Source organism: Dipodomys merriami, unplaced genomic scaffold (assembly GCF_024711535.1).
Source record: "Dipodomys merriami isolate MVZ:Mamm:240054 unplaced genomic scaffold, mDipMer1.0.p SCAF_12, whole genome shotgun sequence".
In the NCBI taxonomy this organism is placed as follows: domain Eukaryota; kingdom Metazoa; phylum Chordata; class Mammalia; order Rodentia; family Heteromyidae; genus Dipodomys; species Dipodomys merriami.
In genome coordinates this window covers 10,583,599-10,607,317 of record NW_027202493.1, presented here as the reverse complement: position 1 = coordinate 10,607,317, position 23,719 = coordinate 10,583,599, and the positions used below count along the sequence as shown (strand labels likewise).

The following is a 23,719-nucleotide window of genomic DNA, read 5'->3' as shown; positions in this document are numbered from 1 at the left end:
TACACATCTTACTTTTGAACCTCTTAAATCCCAGAGAAAGCCCTTCCTTTGACAGTGCCGTTGACTCTTAGGTTATTATTGCACTTGGACCTGAACTTGGAGACCCTCTGAGGACAAAGGAAAGGGCAACAGTGTATTGGGAAGGGGCAGGCTTTGTTAGCTTGAAGTTGAGTTTTAATTTGAAAGCTTCCTCAGGCCCGTTTCAGTTCAATCACAACAGAAATGGAGTGGAAATCCCAGAGGTGCAGCAACTATGTAATAGTGTATTTCTAATCTTTCTGTGGGTTTGATAAAACCAGCTTCGGGCTTGAAAAAATAGAGCACTATGGTTTGTTTTTGTAAGTGTGTGTGTGTGTGTGTGTGTGTGTGTGTGTGTGTGTGTGTGTGTGTGTTTGTGTGTGTGTGTATGTATGAGGGAGAGACAGAGAGACAATGAGATTGTGTGTCTTTCTATTTTTTTCTTTGCAGAGGGAATTATTTTTACCCACTGATATTATCGTTTATAGGAAACCCAAATTTAATATTATTTGCTAATTCTGTCAGTCTTACTGTCAGATTGGACATGTCAGCTTGTGAATCTTGTTTGTATGCAGGCAGTGCTAGGAACCAAACCCAGGGTCTTGCACATATGTCTTCTACTGTGGATCCATGTCCGCAGTCTAATCTATGGGTTTTGGTGCAGTAAGGGAAACACACTTCTCCTCAATAATGAGATTCCTGTCTTTAGCAGTGAACACTACCACTTAATATTAAGTAGCAGAAGGAATCTTGTCCCTTGTGCAACCCATACTGCCAGGAGTCTGGGGTGGAACTAAGGGCTAGCACCTAGAATTTCTCTTTCAGGGGCTATCACATAAACACCAAGTTTTACAAAGTGGTCAGCAGTGAGAAAATACAGAGGCCAGGGGAAATTATAACCAAGAAAAGTGTACCCAAACCATGTCTATCAAGTCTAACACCAAAGATATGTAGCCAGGCACAGTGGCTCATTCCTGTAATTATAACTGAGATTAGGAGAGTGAGATCAGGAGGATCACAACTGGAGGCCAGCCAGGTTCAAGTTCTTGAAACCTTATCTCAACCAATAAAAGCTTGACATGGTAGCATGCCCTTGTCATCTCAACTACTTGTGATGTATAAACAGGAAAGTAGTTTTCTTTTTTGTTTGTTTTGCTAAAAGCACAAATATGATGATTTATGCCCATGCACCATATCTAGGTCAACATGGACACAGATGAAAGATCCTATTTGAAAAACAATAAGAGCAAAATAGAGTTGGAAGCATGAATCAAGTGGTAAAGCACCTGAGCAGCAAGCAAGAGGTTCTGAGTTCAAACTTCATTTCCCATAAAGAAGACGAAAAATTTGAATTCTAGGCATCAATTAGAGGAAAGAAAAGAAGGAGGGAGGGACCGAGGGAGTCAAGTTTTCAGTAACCTGAGCATGTACGGAGTGATGAATAGACAGAATAAGAGAAAAATAGCCTGGTTTTAAGCCACAGAGTGGGTGGGCATCCTAGGATCCAAAGGATGACAATCTACCTCAAGGAAACTTTCATACAACATGATCTAGCAAAGCAAGCTCCTCTGGGCTGATGAAAATTATTCAGACCAAGCTTTAGATGCTTACCTCAGTTTCACAAATGGTACACCTTTATCTCAAATGGATGTGCGCTGGTAGTGAGGTAGAAGGCACAAAGAAGAAAAAATGGAAAATATCGCTGAGAACCCTCTCGTGAAAACTTTAGGGAAGACTTTCCAATGTTAAATATACTTGTGAGGAAGAGCAGATGTAGACATAGTTTAATTCAGATACTTTAAATAATCTCTCATATATTTATTTCTACTGAGGTAATTTGGGACTTGTAAGTATCTAGGTAGGCAAATAAAAATATCTATATAGTTTTCTTGTTTTATCTGAGTTACTGTGCTCTGCATAGAGCAAATCAGATGAAATAGGGATATGGGAAAAAGACTTCTGCATGTAGGAACTGTGAGAAGAAATATATAGTGTATATATATATATATATATATATATATATACATATGGAGATGTACATACATATCATTTCTAGGATTGTAGAATTATGAAAGGACAATTTTCCAATGAAAAGTTGATTACTATTTTTACTTATGACTCTGAGCCTCTAATGTGATGAACATTGCAAAAACTCAATATAAGGGTTTTTTTTCAGAATTTTGCATTGTCTTAAATAATAGTCCATCAAATATTAGACATCAGTGGTATATATTTTTATCCAGTTGGTCATTGAAACTCACAGTCAGAATTAATACTGTAAGATAGGATTTCCACAGAAAGAAAGTTTCTGAAATTAATCTTTGGTTTCCAGACTCTGTAATAATCAGTTAATAAAATTTCGCTTACTACATTTACTAAGTCCTCCTGTGGAAGTTTGTATTAATTTTATTTTTAGATTATCTGAATATTCTGAAAAAGTAAAAAGGCAAGACAGAGAAAATACTTAAAGGAAAATGTATTCTGTGTTTGACTGTAGTACTTAGTTGTTACTTAATAGTACGTTAACTCAGATTAGAGTCATTCATAATCAATTATTAGATACAGCAGACTTTCTGTTCCTTTTCTACAAAATGAACTACATTGTTGTATTGTTATACTGGTGTTTACATTAAATAAGGAATGCTAAGCCAGTCTTAGAAATAAAAACTTTAAGACCTCCAAGTCATGACTGGCAGTAATGTAGGTGATGGTCTATAAGTTACACTTCTAAGATCATAAACAGATCATTGAATGAAATAAAGCAAATATAAGTAATGAATAGAGGGAAACAGCTTTTTTTTCTATCACCAGTGCGGTCACGTTATTGAACTACAAAAAATGTTAAAGGTCTTACTGTTAGACCCTACATAAATAATAATCCTGAACCTTATATCCAGAAAATAACTATCAATTGGCTTGAGGGAAAAAAATCTATAAAACCTCAAAATAGTGTGTTCATATTTTTATTTGTGCATGTAAAGTTCGTAACTTTGCCAGATTCTGAAAGGAGTCTTTGGCCCTAAAGACCCACTACTGAGAAGATTCATAATATCTTAAAAAATGAGGAGCTTCATAATGAGAGTTCTGTGTTTAAATTGTAACTCTGATATTTTCCATCTGTAAGAGTTTGGCAAACTCCCTAATCTCTCTGAGATGTTTTGCTTTCCGATAAGTGGGAGAAATAATATAGAATTTACCGGTTATTTGGGGAGAACTCTATGAGATCCCATATATTTTCCTCCAACACACCAAAGTCACATAATAATTGCTATTTCCTTTTTCCCTGTCCTCAGAAATCACAAGTGGTTAGCTTAAAGCACCGAGAGCTATAATGAACTTTCTTCTCCTGTTGCTTATCACCATGGGTAGATTATGCCTGATCATGCCTGGAAAGAGGAGTCCAAACTCCAGGACATCTTGAACTTCAGACTTTTTGAAATGGGAAGCAACCACATTAAATGTAATGTGGCCCAGGGTGACATTTGACAAATATATACATATATATATATATGTAATTTAAGTTATTGCCTTTTCTTTTTATTATGGAAGAAAACACAAGATTGTTGTCTGTTCACCAAGCTGAAGCCTCCACTTTCTGTCTTCAAAGCTTTTCTCAAGGACATTAAACACTCTGCCTAATTACTTTTTATTGATTTCTTGACATTTCTGTTCAACATTGACTGCTTATTTTTAGGAAACAAAAGGATGCTTAGCTAAAAATGTTAATGGTGCATTTCAAAGTACAAAGTCCAATATATTAGCCATGTCTCTTGCAGGAATTACAGGTTAAAAAATGTTAAACCATTTGTGCTTCAATTGTCTGAAATTGAAATAAGTAGAAAGACAGAAATAAATAGCCAATTCCATGATTATCACATTTCTCCTGCAGTTTTAACTTATTTTGAACACATGTGTGACTAAACCTGTGACAGTTCAAATTAAAAACAATTTTAGCATACTCAGTTGACTTCCCCCTCCCCCCAAAAAGCCACAGGACTCAGTTGAATTTCTTTAAATTAGTAAAAATTAACTGAATACACTATGGACTGATGAATATTACATATAAACTCTATATTATGCATACTTTTGGTGCTGGGCACTGGTACTTGAACTCAGGGCCTAAGCATTGTTCCTTAGCTTGTTCACTTGAGGCTGGTACTCTACCAGTTGAGCCACAGCTCCACTACTGGCTTTTTGGTGTTTCATTACAGTCTCAGGGACTTTCCTGTGTGGGCCAGCTTCAGATCACAACCTCAGAACGCAGCCTACTCACTAGCTAGGATTATAGCTGTGAGCCATCACTGACCAGCTATACTCTACATATTTTCTCAGATATTGCAGATTTTCCGCTCTGCTCTATAGCATTCTTTTGTTAGGAATAAACATGTAAAGCAAACCCAAATAGATGATCCTTACTTGTAGCCAAAGAAAAAGAGAGACATTTTATTTTATTTTATTTTATTTTTAAAGAGAGACATTTTAACAGCAACTTAAAACAGTTGAGCTACTCATTTAAATTTTTTGGTAGTTAGATTTAACTTTCAATTAGAGGTGCTACCAAAGAACCTGCTTTTATAGAACTTTCTTATGGTACTGTTATATAAGAGTATAGTTACATAATTTATCTGCATCTCTTATAGAAATAACCTTTTTTTTCTCTTTCCTGTTATCTCTTTACTGCATCTAATCAGCTTTTAAAGGATCTGGTGGTATTAATTTTGCATTGAGGTCAAAAAGAGATCTTATGCAAATATGTAATATTGCACAGGCATCATAACTAAATTTAGCATTTCATTTGGAATAGTTTCTGCTGTCCTAACCCAACCACAGTGATAACTCAGCATATTTATATTCCCTATGCTTTTACACAAATGTGAATTTTTCTGTCTTTGGCTTCTTAAAGAAATAAAAAAGTCTTTTATTTTATTTTATTATTATTTTATTTTATTATAAGAGTCTTTTATTTTATTTTATTATTATTTTATTATAAAAGTCTTTTATTTCTTTAAGAAGCCAAAGACAGAAAAATTCACGTTTGTGTAAAAGCATGGAAAAACTTGGAAAAAATTATATTAAGTGAAGTAAGCCAGGCCCAAAGAAACATAGGTCCCATGGTTTCCCTTATTTGCAATAACTAGTATATGTCTGAGTCAAGCAGAAAAGTTCAGATAAGTTGATGTTAGGGGAATGAACCCCAAGATAAGTATGCACATTGTTTTTCTTTCATGCAATTGTTTCTAACATATTTATAAGATGATTTCTATGTTGCGTTGTATGTCCCTTCCCCACGGTATAAGCCTTGCTTTCACTGTATTTGATGTGGGTATAATTTGTGGAGGGGAAGGGGAAAAACAAATCGTTTAACTGGACCCATTGCAACAATGAAATGTACAAGTGGTTATGTCGAAAAGTGAACTTTACAACTATGATGGGGGGGGGATCTGGTTGGGGAAGGTTGGGAGAGGATGGGAAGAGAAAACAAAGAGGAGGCAACAATGCTTGATAAGAAATGAACTCGTTATCTTGCCCATGTAATTGTAACTCCTCTGTATGGTATTTTCACAATAAAAAAAATATCAAGTAGCTAGGGGGAAAAAAAAGAAATAAAAGAGGTAATTTTTGTGACTTTGAAATAATTGCAAAGTGAAAATTATTTTAGAATTTTTGTAGAAGAAAAGTGAGGATAATTTGGAATTTATATAGAATCTATTATGAGACATGGGAGCAAGAAGTCACATGCTGCATTTCTGCCTACCTTTTCCAATTTAAACTAAACTATTCAGGATCAGAGCAAGAAAGCGTATAAGAACAGATAACCCTTCTAATCTGAAATAGGTAACAGAATACTCTATAACGTGGTCTGAAAATTTCCCAAGTTAAGACTAAAATAGTATGGATTTGACTAACATTAGACTCCCAGCTTCTACTAAAAATACATAACCTAAAAGTAACATTTTAAGCCTCATTCTTTGACAATACAGTTTGCCAACGAAGGCAAAGATTCAGCAAGAGATACTTGCTTTGGAGAGGAGAAGATATGACTTTTGTAATAGCCTGCAAAGGGTATGGTGTTGGTTTGCTTGTGTGTTTACAACTACATTGCCCTTAGTAACTTCTTCACATTCCACCTTCTGATTTATAGCATTTATAGCATGGGTGGCTTATGCCTGTAATCCTAGCTATTTAGGAGGCTGAGATCTGAGGTTCTCAGTTTGAAGTCAACTCAGACAGGAAAGTCCATGAGACTCACATCTCCAGTTAATCGCCAAAAAAGCAAAACGTGGAGCTGTGGCACAAGTAATAGTGTTAGCTTTGAGACAGAAAGCTTTAGGGACAATACACACACACACACACAGACACACACACACACAGACACACACAGACACACACACACACACACACACACACACACACACACACACACACACACAGTATAAAGTAAGCCTGATTTGATGACCCTTCCTTATATCCTAACTGAAATGTCAATGATAGCTATTTTTGAACATGCTGTGTAAGAGTTGTTCATTTAAATTTTTGGGTGTCAGCATTTAACTTTCAATTAACAGATGCTACTACAAATCTCAATTTTCAAGACTCCTTACAGATTTGGGGGATTTTTTCTCTTTCTTTTCTTTCTTTCCTTCTTTCTTTCCTTCTTTCTTTCCTTCTTTCTTTCTTTCTTTCTTTCTTTCTTTCTTTCTTTCTTTCTTTCTTTCCTTCTTTCTCTCTCTTTCTTTCTTTCTCTCTTTCTTTCTTTCTCTCTTTCTCGCTTGCTTGCTTGTTTTCTTACTTTCTTTTCTTTTTTTTTGCTTCTACTTCGCTTCAAACTCAAAGCCATCTGATTTTTCTGCAGACACTCTATTCTTTGAATCAGGCCTCCAGCCAGTTTTTTTGTTGGTTATTTTAGAATTTGAGTCTTCAGGACATTTCTGCCCAGGCTTGCTTTGAACTTTGATCCTACAGATCTCAATCTCTAGAAGAACTAGGGCTTATAGTTTGCAATGACAGAGGCAAGAGGCAGTATACCTTAGTGGATATATGATGGGCCTTGCTGTCAGCCTGCCTTGGATTTGCCCCTTTTGATTGATTATTTGGTTAGTTGACTGGCTGGCTGGCTGGTTGGTTGGCTGGCTGGATGTTTGAAAAGTTGGTTTTGAGGTTTAAAACTCATGAGCCTCCTTCTTCAACTTTGTGGCCTGCTGAAATTAGAAGCAGTAGTACCATACTCAGAAGAAAAACCTCTTTATTACTGAAAACAGGGGCACGCTATTGAACCACTGTCAACCTCAGTTTCATCATCAGTGTAAAACAGGATGCATTACCTGCTTCACTGCATTACCACAAGAGCTTAAGTTATACAAATGCTAAAATGGCTGGCACATAGTAGGTATTCAGCGGAGATCTGTTTATTTAGCTAAGGATTTTAATGGACTACTACATCTATGTACCTCTTGAAATTCATCCAGTTTTATTTTTCCTCCCCAAAAGGGAGGAGGTCCAAAAAGAATAGAAGCAAGAGCCAGACCTTTATAGTTTACCTCTCACAACAGTGCTACTTCAAAAGACAAGTTTACCATAGAAAATGAGTGTTATGTTCTAAAGTCATGCTATAATCTGATGCTGTAAAGTTCTCGTGCTACAAAGAGGAAAGAAAAATGCTTAACAACAAAATAGAACACTCAGAAAACATCTCCAGTTTTGCAATCACAAAATACCCTCTTTGTTTTTCATTTCTTCTTTGCTCCCCTCCTGACCTACCTTGAAGATTATCTTAAGGACAGAGTGTGATAAATAGCATGCCCAGAAGAAATAAAAATTGGGATATATGGTCTTTGTTTTTATTCTCAACTTCATTGGAATATAACTTGTGTGGCTAATGTCCTAGAAATATTAAGAATGTTAAGAATATTAAGAACTGTATTTGATGTCAGTGCCCTGCATCTTGTATATACATTTTTCTAATTTGGGGAGGGGAAGGGAAATAACAAAATGCTGAAATAAGGATACAGGTTGACCCATTGTAATAATGAGAAAATGAACTTTACAACTTGTGGGGTGGGGGGTAGGAGGGCAGGAGGAAGGAGGGGGGAGGAAAGGGATGGTAGGGGAAAAACGAAGGAGGAGGTAGCAATGCTTGATAGGAAATGTACTCATTACCTTACTCTTGTAACTGTAACCCCTCTGTACAGTATTTTTGCAATATAAAACATTGAAAATGTTAGAATATTAAGAAATGTTAAGAATGAGCAATTCTATTTTTTCCATAATAACAAAAGGTAACAGAAGAGTTAAGTGGTATCTCAGAAAGACAACACTATTTTTTTTTAAGACTTCACACTAAGTCAGATATATCCAAGTAAACAGTGAGCCTGAAATTATCTTTTACTTTGTGCTTTCCTCTTTGAGCCAATAATGACTTTGATGACTTGATCTCTGTTTTGGAGAATCCACATCCCAGACAGTATTTTCTAGACACCAGTTCTGGTACACAAAAGATAATCTCTCCGATGTTTATTTTCCTGAGATAGAAAAGTGTCAATCACTGGTAATGACTGATCGTCTTATGCAATTAATTAATAATTAAAATTAATTTAACATAAATTTTCACTTTGGAAAATAGTTTAGTGGAAATTACAAAGAGCCTAGACGCCTTATACATTACAATACGCAGTACTTCTATGGGTTTTTTTTTTAACTAAAGAGTTGTAAGTTAGGAGTGAGAGAAAGGTGAAGGGGGCTTTAGTGAGATTGCCTATTTGATAGCAGCTGTGCCTGGTTTTCATCTTTTTAAAGAAATTGTAGGGAACTTGTCTCTTACTGTAAATTATGCCCAGGGAAGTGGAAATGTTTCATATGAATTCTGCCTTCTTAGCATTGGTAAAGATCTGTGTCAACCTCATTAAAATGACGACTTCTCATCTCATGTCAAACATGTCTCTTTTACCTTATTAAGTCATCAAGTTTAGCTGAGCATTTGGAGTATGTTCTCCTTGTTATTTGGATTATAAAATATTCCTGGTCATTTTAGGGTAGCTACAGCTAAGCCTTCGGTGCCACCTCTGAAATTTCCTGTAATTACTTATGATAGTAATGGATTCCTTCTGTCTGGGTTTTTGCTCTTGCGGTTCTCTGATCTAAGCACAGTTGGAACTTTGTTCTGACCTCATGCTCTGTTGAGTCACAGAGTTGCTTATAAAATAGATTGAACATTTTATTAACTCTGACATATCTCTTATCTCTAGAATTAGATCATTCATGAATTCTTTCTAAGAGTTACTGAAATGGCCACACCATTGTCACTGAGAGCCTGACCTGTCTATTCCTGCAAGTTTGAAGACCATAGGACAAAATTCTTATCCCAGTGACCCTGTCTTTTGACCTTGTCTAGAGACGTTACCTGTCTCTAGAATGTGATTCAGCAACATAGACCACATTGCCCACTCAATGGATTAAATTTCATTAGACCTTTTCAACTAAACTATGTTCTCTGTAGCACTGATTCTGTTTGTACAGCTCTGACTGGGAAATTCCAACTTCACATCAGGATTTAAGCTAACATTTTTCATAAATTACAACAGCTTCCAGTCTATCAGTTCAGAGAATACTGTGCATAAATTCAACAATGAAGGAAATAAAGTAACCAGCTCTAGGCATCAAAAACACTTCTGGCTGTTGCAAGCTCTCCTGGGTCTCCCTAACTTTAGCCTCTTAAAGTCAGTACAGCATAAATTATGTGGGTGGCATCTGAGACCCTCTTGACTGAACTAAACTTCATTCATTTTTAAGTCCCAAGAAGTGCCATTTTTCACACAGTCCACATCTTTTCTGCTTGCCCCTTCTCTCTCATAAATCCAGTAGCAGACTACTGTTTATTTTCTCTTTCACATTTATGGGTAGTATTTTTTAATGCCTGTGGTCAGCATGTTCTGGGTCTACTACCATGGACATGCTAATGGCCTGCTTATGACTTTAGAAGAAGTGTTTGCCACTATCCATTTTTAAAAATAATTCTCATCCTATTCCATCCATATGTCCTGCTTGTTCACTTTGAATTAGTCATGGACAACTAAAATAATCCACAGATCCTGGTTCTCAAAACTAGTCTATAACTTACAAAAATGAAAGCAGGGCTCGTGGTGGAAGGGTACCAGCCTAGGAAGCAGAAGATTCCAAGTTCAAACCCTGCTAACACAAAAAAAAATTAAGGGAAGGAAAGAAGGAGACGGAAGGGAGAAAGAAAAGGGTAGTGGGAGGTTTGAATTTAACAGTGGTTACAATTGTATTTTATAATAAGTTATAGACTAAGCATATATTTTAGTAGTATTGTTATGAGATCTTTCTTAACATTGCTTAAATTAGTTTGGCTTCAAGATGAACTAACTGCAACTGATTAGTGTTAAACAAACCCAGAGGGCACCAGTGGCTCACACCAGTAATCCTGGTTGTAGAGTTCATTTCCAACATAGTTTCTAGTGAGTTTCACTGCAGAATTGGTTTACCCTTTGTCCCACAGTTTCAGTGCCTCTCCTTCCACTCCCCAAATCAGTGAGCCTACTTGTCACCTCTGTTCTTTCCCTAGTGGGTTGACCCAGATCTCCTCTTTATGGTCCTACTGATTGTGCTTTAAGGGAATTGGATCAGCCTGCACAAGGTTTGGCCATGTCCCTGTGAGCTGAACTAGTAATGCAGACTCTCACTACACATACCATTAAGAAACATTTGACCGTACTGTTGAATAAATGGCAGATCCCCACTGAAGACACCTGACTTTTCTCCAGAAACTGTATGGGAATATAAGGGATGGGATTGAAAAAAAAAATGACCCAGCATATGATTTGGGTTTGAGTAATTTCTTTAGTGTACTAAGCAGCCATAATTCATCTCTCCCTGATCTACGCTCCTTCTAACCCAGTATTATTGTAGGAGGCCCCTGAAAAATGGGTGGAAAGAATAAAGAGCAGCATTTACAAAAATGGCTTTATCTCAAAAGAAACACATTAGCCTCTGTGCATAGGAAGGTTCTATATGTGGACCGTTTTCATAGTTTCTGTTTATGGAATTGCAGGCAAACTGAGGTAAATCCTGGCACCTACTTATCATTCCTTCGTAGGTGTTCTTGCCCATTCTTTGTTTCTGTTTTACTGTCACCAGGGAGACCAACGTTGCTTTTCTAACACTCAAGTGACGTGTACACAACAGCCAGGCTGGGCGATGATAACAAGACACTGAACACATGGCTCCAGTTTATTTCTTAATGTTGCACAGTTTGGAAAAGGAGTTCAGCATTTGCACCTGCTCATTCCTTTCCATGGAATAAAGCTTAATGCCAACAGTAGAAAAACCGGTTGTTGTGACTGTGGGGCCCTGTAATCCATTCATATTCACATTCTCATTCATATTTATATTCACATTCATTCTCTCTCACATGCTCACATGGAGACATAAACCACAACATAGACATCAGGAAAGACTCATTTCTCATTTTGTTCCTTCTCCTATCACAGCCCAGGTCTTGCCTGTAATGGTGTCTGCCAACTGCCCCCATCTCTTACCTCGAATCCATATTCTTTTTAGAGAAAGAGTAGTCATTATAAATTAAACAGTACTGGAGCAGCAAGTCCTCCTTATGGGGGAAGGACCAAAAGAAAATAGTTTTGTGGAAGTGAAACATTTAAAATTATATGTTTTCTTGAAACCGTGTTACGATTTTCTGTTGAGATTTCCATGTGTTACTTGGTTACATAGAATTTGTATTGGAAGCCTAAACACTGCAGATAGATATTTAATAACACATCATATTACAGAATGGAGGTTTTCCTACTCTGATCACAAATCTGGGAACACGGAACTCCTGGGAGCTGTGGGAAAATATATGGCCAATATATTAGCCAAGTGTTACAGAGCAGAATTCATAGGCTCCAGCATGCTGTTCATACGTCTTTCTTGTATACACAGCAACCTTTGGCCTCCGTGAGGAAAATATTTTGCTTGTAGAAATAGTAACTGCCTATTTATGTCCACAGCCATCAACAAACACAGAATTGCAGTAATTTGGCTAAATGGTATGCAGCAGTGTGTAGTCAGTTCAGGGTTTTAGAGAGGCCTATTTTGAGCTGTAAGGATGATATTCTGAGGAATAATTACTCAGGCTTCTTTCCTTCAAAAGCTACTCTTCAAAGTGACCTGACCAAAACCAAAAAACACTTAGAGGATTTTGTTTATGTTTCCTACAACTACTTTTTTTTTCTTATTGGTTGTGGAGCTTGAACTCAGGGCCTGGGCACTGTCCCTAAGCCTCTTTGTGCTCAAAGCTACTGCTTTACCACTAGTACCACAACACCTCTTTTGGGTTTTGAGTGGTTAATTGGAGATATGAGTCACATGGGGACTTTTCTGCCTGGGCTGGGCTTCAAACCATAAGCCTCTTGAGTAGATAGGATTACAGGTGTGAGCCACCTGCACCTGGCTAGAACACCTAGATCATTTGAGTTTTACCAGAATATTGAGAATGGCCTCAATTCTTTGTCAATATGATTGATGATTTCTTTGAGTACATAAAAGTGAATGAGAAAACATGTTAGGCAATTTGAGGTGCAGTCCAAGGTGTGAAATACAAATGAACTCTGGATTTTATTTAATTCCTGCCTGATTTTAATGTGCACAAATACAAAGTATTCACAAGGCCCTGGGTCCTATCCCCAATAGGGCAAAAACTGAACACAAAATAGTGTTACTTCTTGATTTGGGGGCCCTATTACTTCCCATTATTATTTTGCTACTATACCCTCTCTCATCTAGACCTCTGGAAAAACCTCTTTTCTTGTTTAATCATCTTCATTTTCTCCTCTTCTAATGGCTAAGGAGAGACGAGTGTTATTGATCATGACCCTGCTGATTACGGTCTACTTATTAAACATTCATTCTAGCTGGTATCAAGAGCTTCTTGGATATATCATTGTTGTATAGCTTCTCAGACTTTACCTCCTTATTTATATGAAATCATCTTGGTCTAGTCAAAGTGACTAGAACATGGTATTTCCTACTTTTTTTTTTTTTAACGGTGTCTTCTACTAAGAGTCACAGGCCTTACTCTCCTTCTTAATATAGCAGCCTTTTAAATATTTCCTAGTCCACACCTGTATTGTTACATGTACAAATAATTAAATTATCTTTTGCTGCTAAGAATATCCCCTTATTTCACCAGCTTATCTTTTTTGTTAATATTAGCTTCCAGGCATGTTATCTGCAAATGCAAGTGGAGAGGGATTTTCTTATTTCTTATTTTTTTTTCTTATGGTCAGTCGTGGGGCTTGAACTCTGGGCTTGGGCACTGTCCCTGTGCTCTTCAGCTCAAGGCAAGCACTTGAGCCACAGCACCACTTCTAGTTTTCTAGTGGTTTATTGGAGAGAAGAGTCTCACGGACTTTCCTGCCCGGGCTAGCTTTGAACCATGATCCTCAGATCTCAGCCTTCTGAATAGCTAGGATTACAGGTGTGAGGCACTGGCACCTGGCGGATTTACTTATTTCTTAAAGTTGTATCACTGGAATATTTAGTTCTGCTTTATCACATTAGTTAGAACTTTAAAATAAATACTTAATAATAGTAATATGTTAACATATTTGGCTTGTTTTTGACATTTATGGAACCCCTACCAACACCTCTATGAGTTATAGTATGATTTAGATTATTGGCCAAATCTGATCACCATTGCACATTAATGAAACAGGTAAATGTGTAATAAGTGTACCTCAGGAAGTATCAGTTTTGTCTCATCTTTGTTCCAGTTACTTCCCTTCCCTCTTTCTAATTTGTAGCAAATTCTAGACTTCTTTTCATTTAATGTTCATACACAGTTCAACATGCATCTCTAAAAGGTACAGTGCATTGAAACTTTTCTGTAATAGAACATAGCATGACACATTTCACACACAAAAATTGATGCTAGTCGCTTAAATGCCATTACTATGCAATGGTGATCAGATTTCTTCTCATTATTGTTGTTTGATAATGACTGGGATTGGTTCACATTTTTTAACTAGCTTTTAAGGGCCTTTATTTTGGGATTTTCTATTTATTTGTTTCTAGCTTAAGTTCTCTCTTTTCTTTTAATACTTTTTTTAAATCGTATTTTTATTATCTTTAAGTGAATGTACAAAGGAGTTGCCATTCACAAGATTAGTTTATGAAGACAATGTATCTTGATTGATGTCTCCTGTTTTGTTTTCACAGCATTGGGGTTTAAACTCAGGGACTTGGGCTTGCTAGGCAGTTGCTCTACCACTTGAGCCACATTCCAGTCCTTATATTGCTTTAATTACTATTAGGATAGGGCCTTGCATTTTTTTTCCCCAGGACTGGCCTCTGAGTATGATCCTCCTTCTATGCCTCCTGCATAGCTGAAATTACACGCCATGCTTATTGATCGACACAGCATCTGGCTAACTTATTTACCCTATCTGGCCTCCAACTACCATCCTCACAATTTCTGTATCCTGGGTCACATAATGTGAATTCTTTAATTTTTTTAAAAAAAAACAAAAGCTAGGTAATCCTAGTTATGCAGGAATCTGATATCTGTAATTGGAAGCTAACCAGACAGAAAAATGTTAACTAGACTTCATTTCCAAAATCACCAGCAGAAAGCAGGACTGGAGACAAATTCAAGTGGAAGAACAGTAGCTGTTCAAGTGTGATCCCCTGAGTTCTAACCCCAGTGACACCAGATAAGCAAAAGCAAAAAGAAACCAAGTGGTTTATCATGTAGATTTCTGTGCAGTCTGGGTTTGGGTGATTGCACTCCTCCGTGCTATCTCTACTTATGTTCCTCTGACCTAACTTACTTTCTATACATTTGAACTTCTAAGTAGATGTTTAAATTAATTAGGATTTGATATGAGGGTAATGCTTGTTAGCTATGTTTATAGAAACTAACTTAATTACATCAACTTAATACCACATATAGATGTGGATCTATTGAAATGGACATGTGGCTTTTAATTTCTTAGATACCAGATTGGTTTTATTTGTTGAATAAGATAATGAATCTACCTCATAGTTTCTCTCTTTTGACCTTTCATCTACTTCATTTCCAAAGATATTCTAGTTGATGAATAAATTAACTTATGTCATTAAATGTTTCATGACAACTTCAGCAGTTAGCTGAATAACTGAAACCTGAGCATTGCTAGGAGTTAGGAATCTAAAATTTTAAATTATTATTTCTTTAATTGGTGCTGAAACTTCTAGTTTGGACAGTGACATGACCTTCTCCCAACCAAATTGATTTTCACAGAAAATGCAGAGTGCAGTAAATAATGTTTGCTTTCAACATTTAGCCTGGATAGATCTATAAATATTTCTTTCAGCTGAGTTCTAATAGAGCACACCAGTAATCCTACCTACTTAGGAGACTGAGACCCAGATCTTAGTTCAAAGCTGCCCAGGCAGGAATGTTCACAAGATTCCATCTCCAAAACAACCAGCAAAAAGGTAGGCTGGAGACATGGCTCAGGTGGCAGAGTACCACCTGAGCAAGCAGGTCCAACAAGTTTAAGAGCCTGAGTTCAAATGCTGGTAAAACCAAAAGAAATAAATAATGTCAAACCATTCAAATCAACTACTAATATTTCCTTTTCAGGATAGACATTATACTCCTTTAGAACAGATTTGGATGAGAAAAACAATATAACAAACAAATGGAAAGTGTGAGGACTTATAGCTAGAGACAGAGCTTCCTAAGTATCCCCGGCTTTCCTTTCTTAGCTTGCAGTGCTGGAATTACAAGCATGCACTGTTGGGCTTGGCTTCTTAACTATGAAAGGTTTATTGCCTTTGTGAGGAAGAAAATGTAGCTTTCTTATTGTAGCTCCAGCCAGTCAATTACTAAAGATACAGTCAAATACTAAAGATACCATCTTCTTTGAAATAGTTGTCACATTCTCCAAGACACGTGAGTCATTGAAATGTTGATCGCTAGGAAGTTACACAGTAAAATCATTATGTCATGAATAAAATGTGCTGCCAGACAAAAGAAAAGAGCAGCCACTTGTATATTCAAAAAATAACCTTTGCTAACAGGTTTACTTTTCTAAGGATAGCAGTGTCTAATGATAGCCAAGCATTTGCTTAGCAACCAGTGGGGTCTTCGGACCAGCTTTCTGTATTGCTACAAATGACATCAGTGTTACAACAAAAAAATCATAATTTTATTTTATGAGGAGAAATGCTCAAAGGTCACTCTCCATTCTGCTGAAGCAAGAAGAAATAATATCAAGGTTTACCCAGAGTGCTTACAAGGGGGAGAGGTATCTAAAGGTGATTTTATTTACCTACGTAAGCCCCAAAACACACTTCACCAAACAAAAAGCAAATGATTGCTAATTCACTTCTGTGGCCTCTGTGCACATTTTTAAGATCTTAACTATTAGTGTTTTATTAAAGACTGTGGAGTTGTTTTTTTGAGGTGACTTGTTTGTATTCTCCTTTAAAGTAAAGGATGAACTAGAAAATGTGCTAAGGTTCCTCTTAGTCCCACCGTTCTGTGAGTTACAGGGGTGGCGAAAACCCAAGTACCTCAGTTAAACCAGTTGCTCTCCATTGGCCTTTGAAGTCTACTCGTACTTTAAACAAACTGCTGTGTCATAGATTGTATGCAAACATCAAAACTGTCCATGAATCCAAGTCAGAAAAAGACATACTTAATCCCTAATTTCTTGGCCAACACATCAGATACATTACCAGAAAGTTAGGGCAGCTAACTGACCTCGGTATTTGTGTCTGACGAGAAGAATTCAGGGAAGACACAGCTACAGTTAAGGGGATAAGAAAGTTTATTAGTAGAGAAAAGGAACACATAGCATAGACACAGCACGGGAAAATAACACTTCTGTTCATCTCAGCCATCCTGCGGCATCTTCCCTATTACAGAGATTGACATTTAGTTAAATAGCTAGAATTAGAGTCCTTGAAGGTGGCTTTCTGATTGGTGAGTTTCCTCTGTTTCCTGTAAGGATATGATGCCAAAGATTTACCATCCTATCTTTTTGTCCTCATTTTTTGCCCTTACTTCCTAGTTCTTTTGTAGCTTCCATTTCATGGTCAGACAAGTTTTGGGTTATCACTTTATCCTGCCATCTATCTGCACACTGTGTAGTCAATTCCCCTGACTGCTTCTCTGCTAACTCATATCACTTTTGCTTCATTGGGTAAGCCTTAAGGTCCATGAAATTTGCCATCTTAATATTGCTTTGGAAACTTCTGGTTCTGCTTATGGAACCATCATTGTTTTTCTTTACTTGCCCTTCCTTCCTTCTTTCCTTTCTTCTCTTCCTTCTTTCTTCCCTTACTGCCTTTCTTCTTTTCTTCCTGCCTGCCTTCCCCCCTTTCTTTCTTTCCATCCATCTTTCTCTCTCTGTCTCTCTTCTCTCCCCATTTTCTTTTCTTTTCTCTCATGCTGGTGATAGACTCCAGGGCTTTGCATGTACTAGGCCAGGCTTCACCACTGACCTTCTCCTGACACCCCTGTAGGTTTCTTGAGTAGAGATGAGGAAAAGAAAGGTCTGAAGAGGTGGAACATTACTTTCAGTTGCATTACTGGCTCTGGTCACCTCCACATCTGGAAGGATGTCTTTTATTTCTTCCTGTCACCTCCCCCTTTTTGTGTACTTAACTTATCTGCTATTCAGCAAAGGATTGAATTACTATACAAAAAGAAAAAAGAAATGCCAAGCCAGAATGACAGTGCTTCCCTGGCTTCAGCCCACTCTTGACTTTTCCTATAGAAAACTAATGACTGTGTCTATCTGTACTTGTATCAGCACCTACCTTCAATTGTCCTGAGGTAGCACAGTCTTTCCTGCTGGGCTTTTAAGAGTCAGCTTCACTTTCAAGAGCTACTGTCTGATTTTTCCCTTTGGGTCAATTGCTTTGAGTCCCTAATACTAGTGGAGCTCTATTCTCAGCAAGCATCACAACTGTAGGGAACTCAAAAGTCAAGAAAGCATGCCGATTTCTAAATACATAGACAATGAAGATATCCCAGGTAAGGTTTTTTAAAAATAAATCTATTGTTTTTAGCATTTGGTTGTCTAATATGGGTCGCAATGTTAAAAGTGCTATAACTTGTATATTCCATTGAGAAAATCACATGGCCAATTTTATGTAATTTTCTGCTTGGAAACCATTAAGAATTATCATAATACCTCATTCACTCAGGAAAGACCAAATCTAATGACTGCTCTATGGGGCACACAGTGTTTATTTGTGCTAATTTCTGCTAATTGTCAAAGAATAGAATGATTTCTTATCAGTAATTTGCATTTGTGTAATGGCCCTAGTTTATTGGTTGTATTTACTTCACTGATTAGGAGAGCTCCATTTAAGCAAGACAGAAAGGAAGCCATCCTTCTTAGAAGTATTGTAGTTTTCAGTGGGCCTGGCATTCTGCAGGAAATAGTGTTGTTCCTTGGGGAACTATTTAAGAGTAAGCAGAAAATCGTTGATTAGTTTACGTAAGTGTGTAATAGTATATTTCCCAGAATGTTAAATTATAAACCAAGTTTATATTATGCCCTGTAGGATATGGACATCACATTATTTAAAAATATTTTAACCCCTGAGCATGATGGTACATACCTACAATCCCAGCTACTCGGGAGGGTGAAACAAGAAGATCATGCATTTGAAGTCAGCATGGGCATTTAGCCAAACCTTGTCTCAAAATAAAACAAAATATTTTATAGGTTTTTTTAGCTATAGAAATAACATATAGTATTGTAATAATTCATGCAACTTAAAGTTTAGTTAAAAACATTATGGAATTGTGTCTATCTTGAAATTTGTAAACCTATTTTAACGTAACAATGCTTTTAAAAATTAATTATCATTACTATAATTAAGTAGTTGTATGGGGATTACAAGTCCATAAATCAGTTTGTGAGTCTAATGCTGCTTGATCAGTGTCACCCCTTCCTTCAGTTGAGTTCTTTCTTTTGACTCAAATTGTTCCTCAGTTTTCCTGTGTAAACAAAGCTAGTGGTTATAAATTACTGACAAGTATTTACAATAAAGATAGATTGTTGATACTGCATGCTGTACAATTATTTTATGATACTGCTTCCAAATTAGGCACCCAACCTCACATTTTTCAGAATGCTTATTTCCTAAGAAACAGCACATACATTTTTTATTAAATTCCAGAGTCTGATCAGCAATTATTACTATTGCCCTTTGTTGCTTTTCCCCTTCATAGGCACAGCTCTCACCACTTTCCACTAGCTCTGGGGTGTCTCACTTTGGGTGGTGAGTTTACTGAGATAGTCCCTGGAAAAGACTAGCTGCCACAGCTAAGACCTGATTCAGTAGCTTCCACTGCATCTTACCCAGAGCAGACTCCTTTTAGGAAAGTTGCTCATAATCTTAGAATGTTTACCTTTATTAACTTTAGTTGTGATCATTTCTTGTATATAATGTAAGAGCAAAAGGAGGGAGAGGAGGAAAGGAGGGAAGGAGAAAGGGAAGAAAGGAGGGAAGGAAGGAAGGAAGGAAGGAAGGAAGGAAGGAAGGAAGGAAGGAAGGAAGGAAGAAAGGAAGATCAGAGGGAAAAGCAAGGCTAGAAAGAAGAGGGAAGAAAGAAACAAGGATCCAGGCTTTCTGTGTAGCAAAGGATTTTTGCAGCTCCTATATAGTGATCATAGTCTTTAGAATGAAAAGTTTCTGTACATGGCAAACATAAAAGTAATAGAGTAGTAGTTAGCAGGGCTCCTAATTGCCATGCATTTAGCACTTCTTAGAAGGTAACGCCCACATTGTGACAAACAACTCACCAAACTGGAGGAGACAGGATTTATTATGCTTTGAACGGGTGAGATCTACTTTACTTCCTTCTGGAACAGCTACTGGGGTCTTTTTTTTTAATTTTAATTTTTTATGTACTGAAATCCAGTCTACCTGCACAATCTTCTGCTCTACCTCTAGTCAGCTTCTCCGAGCTCACTCAGAAGGATTGATGATGCTTTGTCTGAAAGAATTAGCAAATAGAAACTGAGAAAGGACATCACTGCAAAATGCATAGGCTTGCAGAGACTGACTATACTGTGTTCACCAGGAAGAGTGAATGGAAACCTGGCAGAAATCTGCAGTGCATGGATAGCAATATCTTTACCATCTCTGTCCATCACCCTTCTTCTGACACCTATGGCTTATTCTTGTGTTTGGCTGTTGGTTCTGAGCAGCTGCATCCTGTCATTTCATGCTTACTTTCACCTGGGAGTTAATTGCTACTTTGCAATTCATGATCTGGTGAGGTTTCTGTTTTGTTTTTGTTTTTGTTTTTAAATATTGCTGCTGCTAGAGGATAAAAGTTCTAAGCACATTAGTCCTTGACTGTGAGATCTGAGCCACTTATTTTTGCTCTAAAAAATATTTCCTATCAATATCCCAGAAATACTTTCAAATAATGATCTAAGAATTTCCCAATGGAACTTATGAGACCTAAGTATGTTGGGATAGCATTATAAAGGGGTAATCACTTCAGGGAGAAATATTCTTTTGAAGACAAAAGAAAATTTTTTTAATTTATTCATCTTAACTCATGTTGACAGTCCTGCCAGAATTAGACTCGTTTGTCTAAGGAATAGGATGATATGTCTGTCTTATATAGGGCTACTTTTTATAGTTTGTCTACCATTGGTGTGGAGTCCTGTGCATTTGTAGGGTGGGAACGGGGAAAGAATGCTGGTTTGGGTTTTTGTGGAAGTCTCAGGATTTATTGTAAAAGAATCTGAGTAGTTCTGCTGCTTCTTTGGGTGACCCTTCAATCCACAGCAACCTGTCAGGGATTCAAACACCAGTGGGATCTGCTTGCAGTTCTGCGAGGTTCTGCAGGAGAGCCTGGTGACAGCCCACAGCAGGTGGCCCATCCCATGCTGTCACTTGAGGTAGCAAGGATATGCAGCCCAATTTATCACTGCACGGAAGGCTGTCAGCACAAAATGTTTAATAGCAGAGGCAAGCCTTCTTCCTGAGATCTTTTACAAGAATTGTCACAGAGAAAAAATATTAATATCTATTCAATATTGCATATGCATAATCAGTTTTTCACTCGAAGAGGTAGTATCAGGTCTAAGTTATACACTATGTAATGTATAGAAGTGTTGTCTACCCCTGTGGTTTTACAGCCCCAAAGATGCAAATTTGCCTTCAAATCATTCTATCAAAGGTTCTGTTAAAGCACACCAGATCCTTGAGAGATGTAACTCAGCTTTCTTTTCAGAAAGATGGTTTGCTTTGTATGTAAACCTGTAAAGGATTCCTTGAATGGAATTCTGAAAGGGACTTTAGGTCCCTTAGGTAGCTGAATAGTACACCTCTTTCTCAGCATGTGCAGAGAAATCCCTGTTCAATCCCCAGCACCTGAAGGGGACAAGTATTAATTCTTAACTATCTGTAATAACAATTCAATAAATGGCTCACGCCTGTAATCCTAACTACTCAGGAGGCTGAGTTTTGAAGATCACATTTCAAAGCCAGCCCAGACAGGAAAGTCTGTGAGACTCTTATCTCCAATAAAAAAAAAACACTAGAAAACCAGAAGTGGTGCATTGGCTTAAGTGGTAGAGCTCAGGGACAGTGCCCAAGCCCAGAGTTCAAGCCCCATGACCGACAAAAAAAATAATAATATAGTTTATAATCCCTGGATTCTTGTTTTGTCAGATTTGTTTGGGGCATTCTGGGATTTGAACTGAGGGCCTTTTTGCTAACTGAATAGGCACTCTCCTACTGAGTCTCACCTCTAGCTTCTTTATGTGCTGGATGTTTTATAGGTAAGGGCCTGGCACATGCCTGAGCCTTTGGTCTGTCTATTTTTCTCTTTTTGTGGTAGCTGGGATGACAGGTGCATGATAACATGCCCTGTTTCTTTTCATTGAGATGGAGTTTTAAGGATGTTTCTGCCCAGGCTGGCCTGGAACTGGCCATCTTCCCATTCTTAGCCTCTCAAATAAGTATCTTATAAGAACAAGCCACTGTGTCCAGCTATTGGTTGAGAAAGGGTTTAGCAGATTTTCCTCCCTGACTGTACATGATCTTCCTGATATCAGCCTGCTGAGTAGCAGGGATTACAGGCATTAGCCACTGGTGCCTGGCATATGAAGATTTTTATCTGATTACTAAGTTTGAAAACTGATATTCTTCTCTCCTTGCTTATCAATACTTATTTGTTATTATTTGTCCAATTATGGTTTGAAGTTAGATTTCTTCACGTAGATTATTATCTCTGCATAAATCCTCCAAAATGCCATTAGCCTATTTTCTAAATGGAGAAATTGAAGGGTAACTAATGAGACCAAGAGACAAGAAAGGCTATGAGGAATTAGGAAACAATAAATATAATCAGAGTACAAGTCAAGATGGAAGACAAAATTAATTAAAAGTCACAACAAAATATGGGCTTTCAAAAGGATATAAAGGCAGATTCAAATGGAAAACTAATAAATGATTGGTCAAGTAAACATAAAAAAGAGCATCTGACACTCCAATAAAAATAATATAAATGTTTGAGCCAGGTGCTGGTGACTCACACTTGTAATCCTAGCTACTCAGGAGGCTGAGATCTGAGGATCTCAGTTAAACGCTAGCCAGGACAGGAAAGTCTGTGAGACTTTATCGCCAATTAACCACCAGAAAACTGGAAGTGGCGCTGGGACTCCAAGTGGTAGAGTACTAGCCTTGAGCAAAAGAGCCCAGTGACAGCACCCAAAGTTCACGACTCACAACCAACAACAAATAAATAGATAAACAGATAAATAAATAAAGAAATAAATAAGAAATGGATAGGCCAGACTAGGAGTTCACATTATAGGTATGAAGCAGTAGACAAGAAATTAATTTATCTCAAGATTGCTTTTATTTTTCTGAAAGAGTACATAGAGTTTTCACTGGTTAGATACTGACTTTGCTTCTTATCCTGCTAATAATAGCAGTAAGTAGAATTTTTTTTTCTGGTGTAGTTTGAGCCCTGTTCTATGGTATCTGACCTATGTATATAGGGAGGTCATTTGTATAACTGTGAAGTTTAACATGTGAATAGCAAGTTACACATGAAGACATTGAGAATTAGAATTAAGCCTTGTTTCTATACTCCTAATACAAAATAAAAATAAAATTTCTAGTACTTTGTTCTACATTTCTAGACATTTAAGATGTCAAAAGTGTGTTGGGAATTAGACAGTCAATAATGATCTTCAACAGTAGAAATTGGGGTAGCATAAAAATCATGTAGAAAAGGGTTTCTGAACTATATGCTAATATAATAAACTCAATTATAACTTTTTTTCATTGTATGCTACTATATATTCAATTATAGTATATGTATTTTTTCATTTGGAACAAACAAGCCTATTTTCCTTTTCTGTACATTGTTTAAAATACATAAAGATGACATGAGCATAATTTCCAAAGTAAATAATAAAATTGGTTAGCCTATTGAAGAAGTGATACCCAAATTGTGCTTCCTTAATGTGACTTGGCACTAACACCTTTAAGACCATTTGGAAAAAAAAATTACTTAATGACATTACACCATCTCATTTCAAGATACAATACTGGTTATGTGAAAGGTTGATTACCCTGTGCTATTTAATTTTTTAAAAAAATAAATTAAAACCCAGCACTGGTGGCTCATTCATGTAGTCCTAGCTAT

At 37.0% G+C, this 23,719-nt stretch overlaps 1 protein-coding gene across 13 annotated transcripts in view; it reads left to right on the top strand.

Moving 5' to 3' along the window:
* The window catches only part of Nrg1 (neuregulin 1), a 1,056,971-nt gene that overhangs the window by 996,018 nt on the left and 37,234 nt on the right, over positions 1-23,719 (top strand). The window lies entirely within an intron of this gene.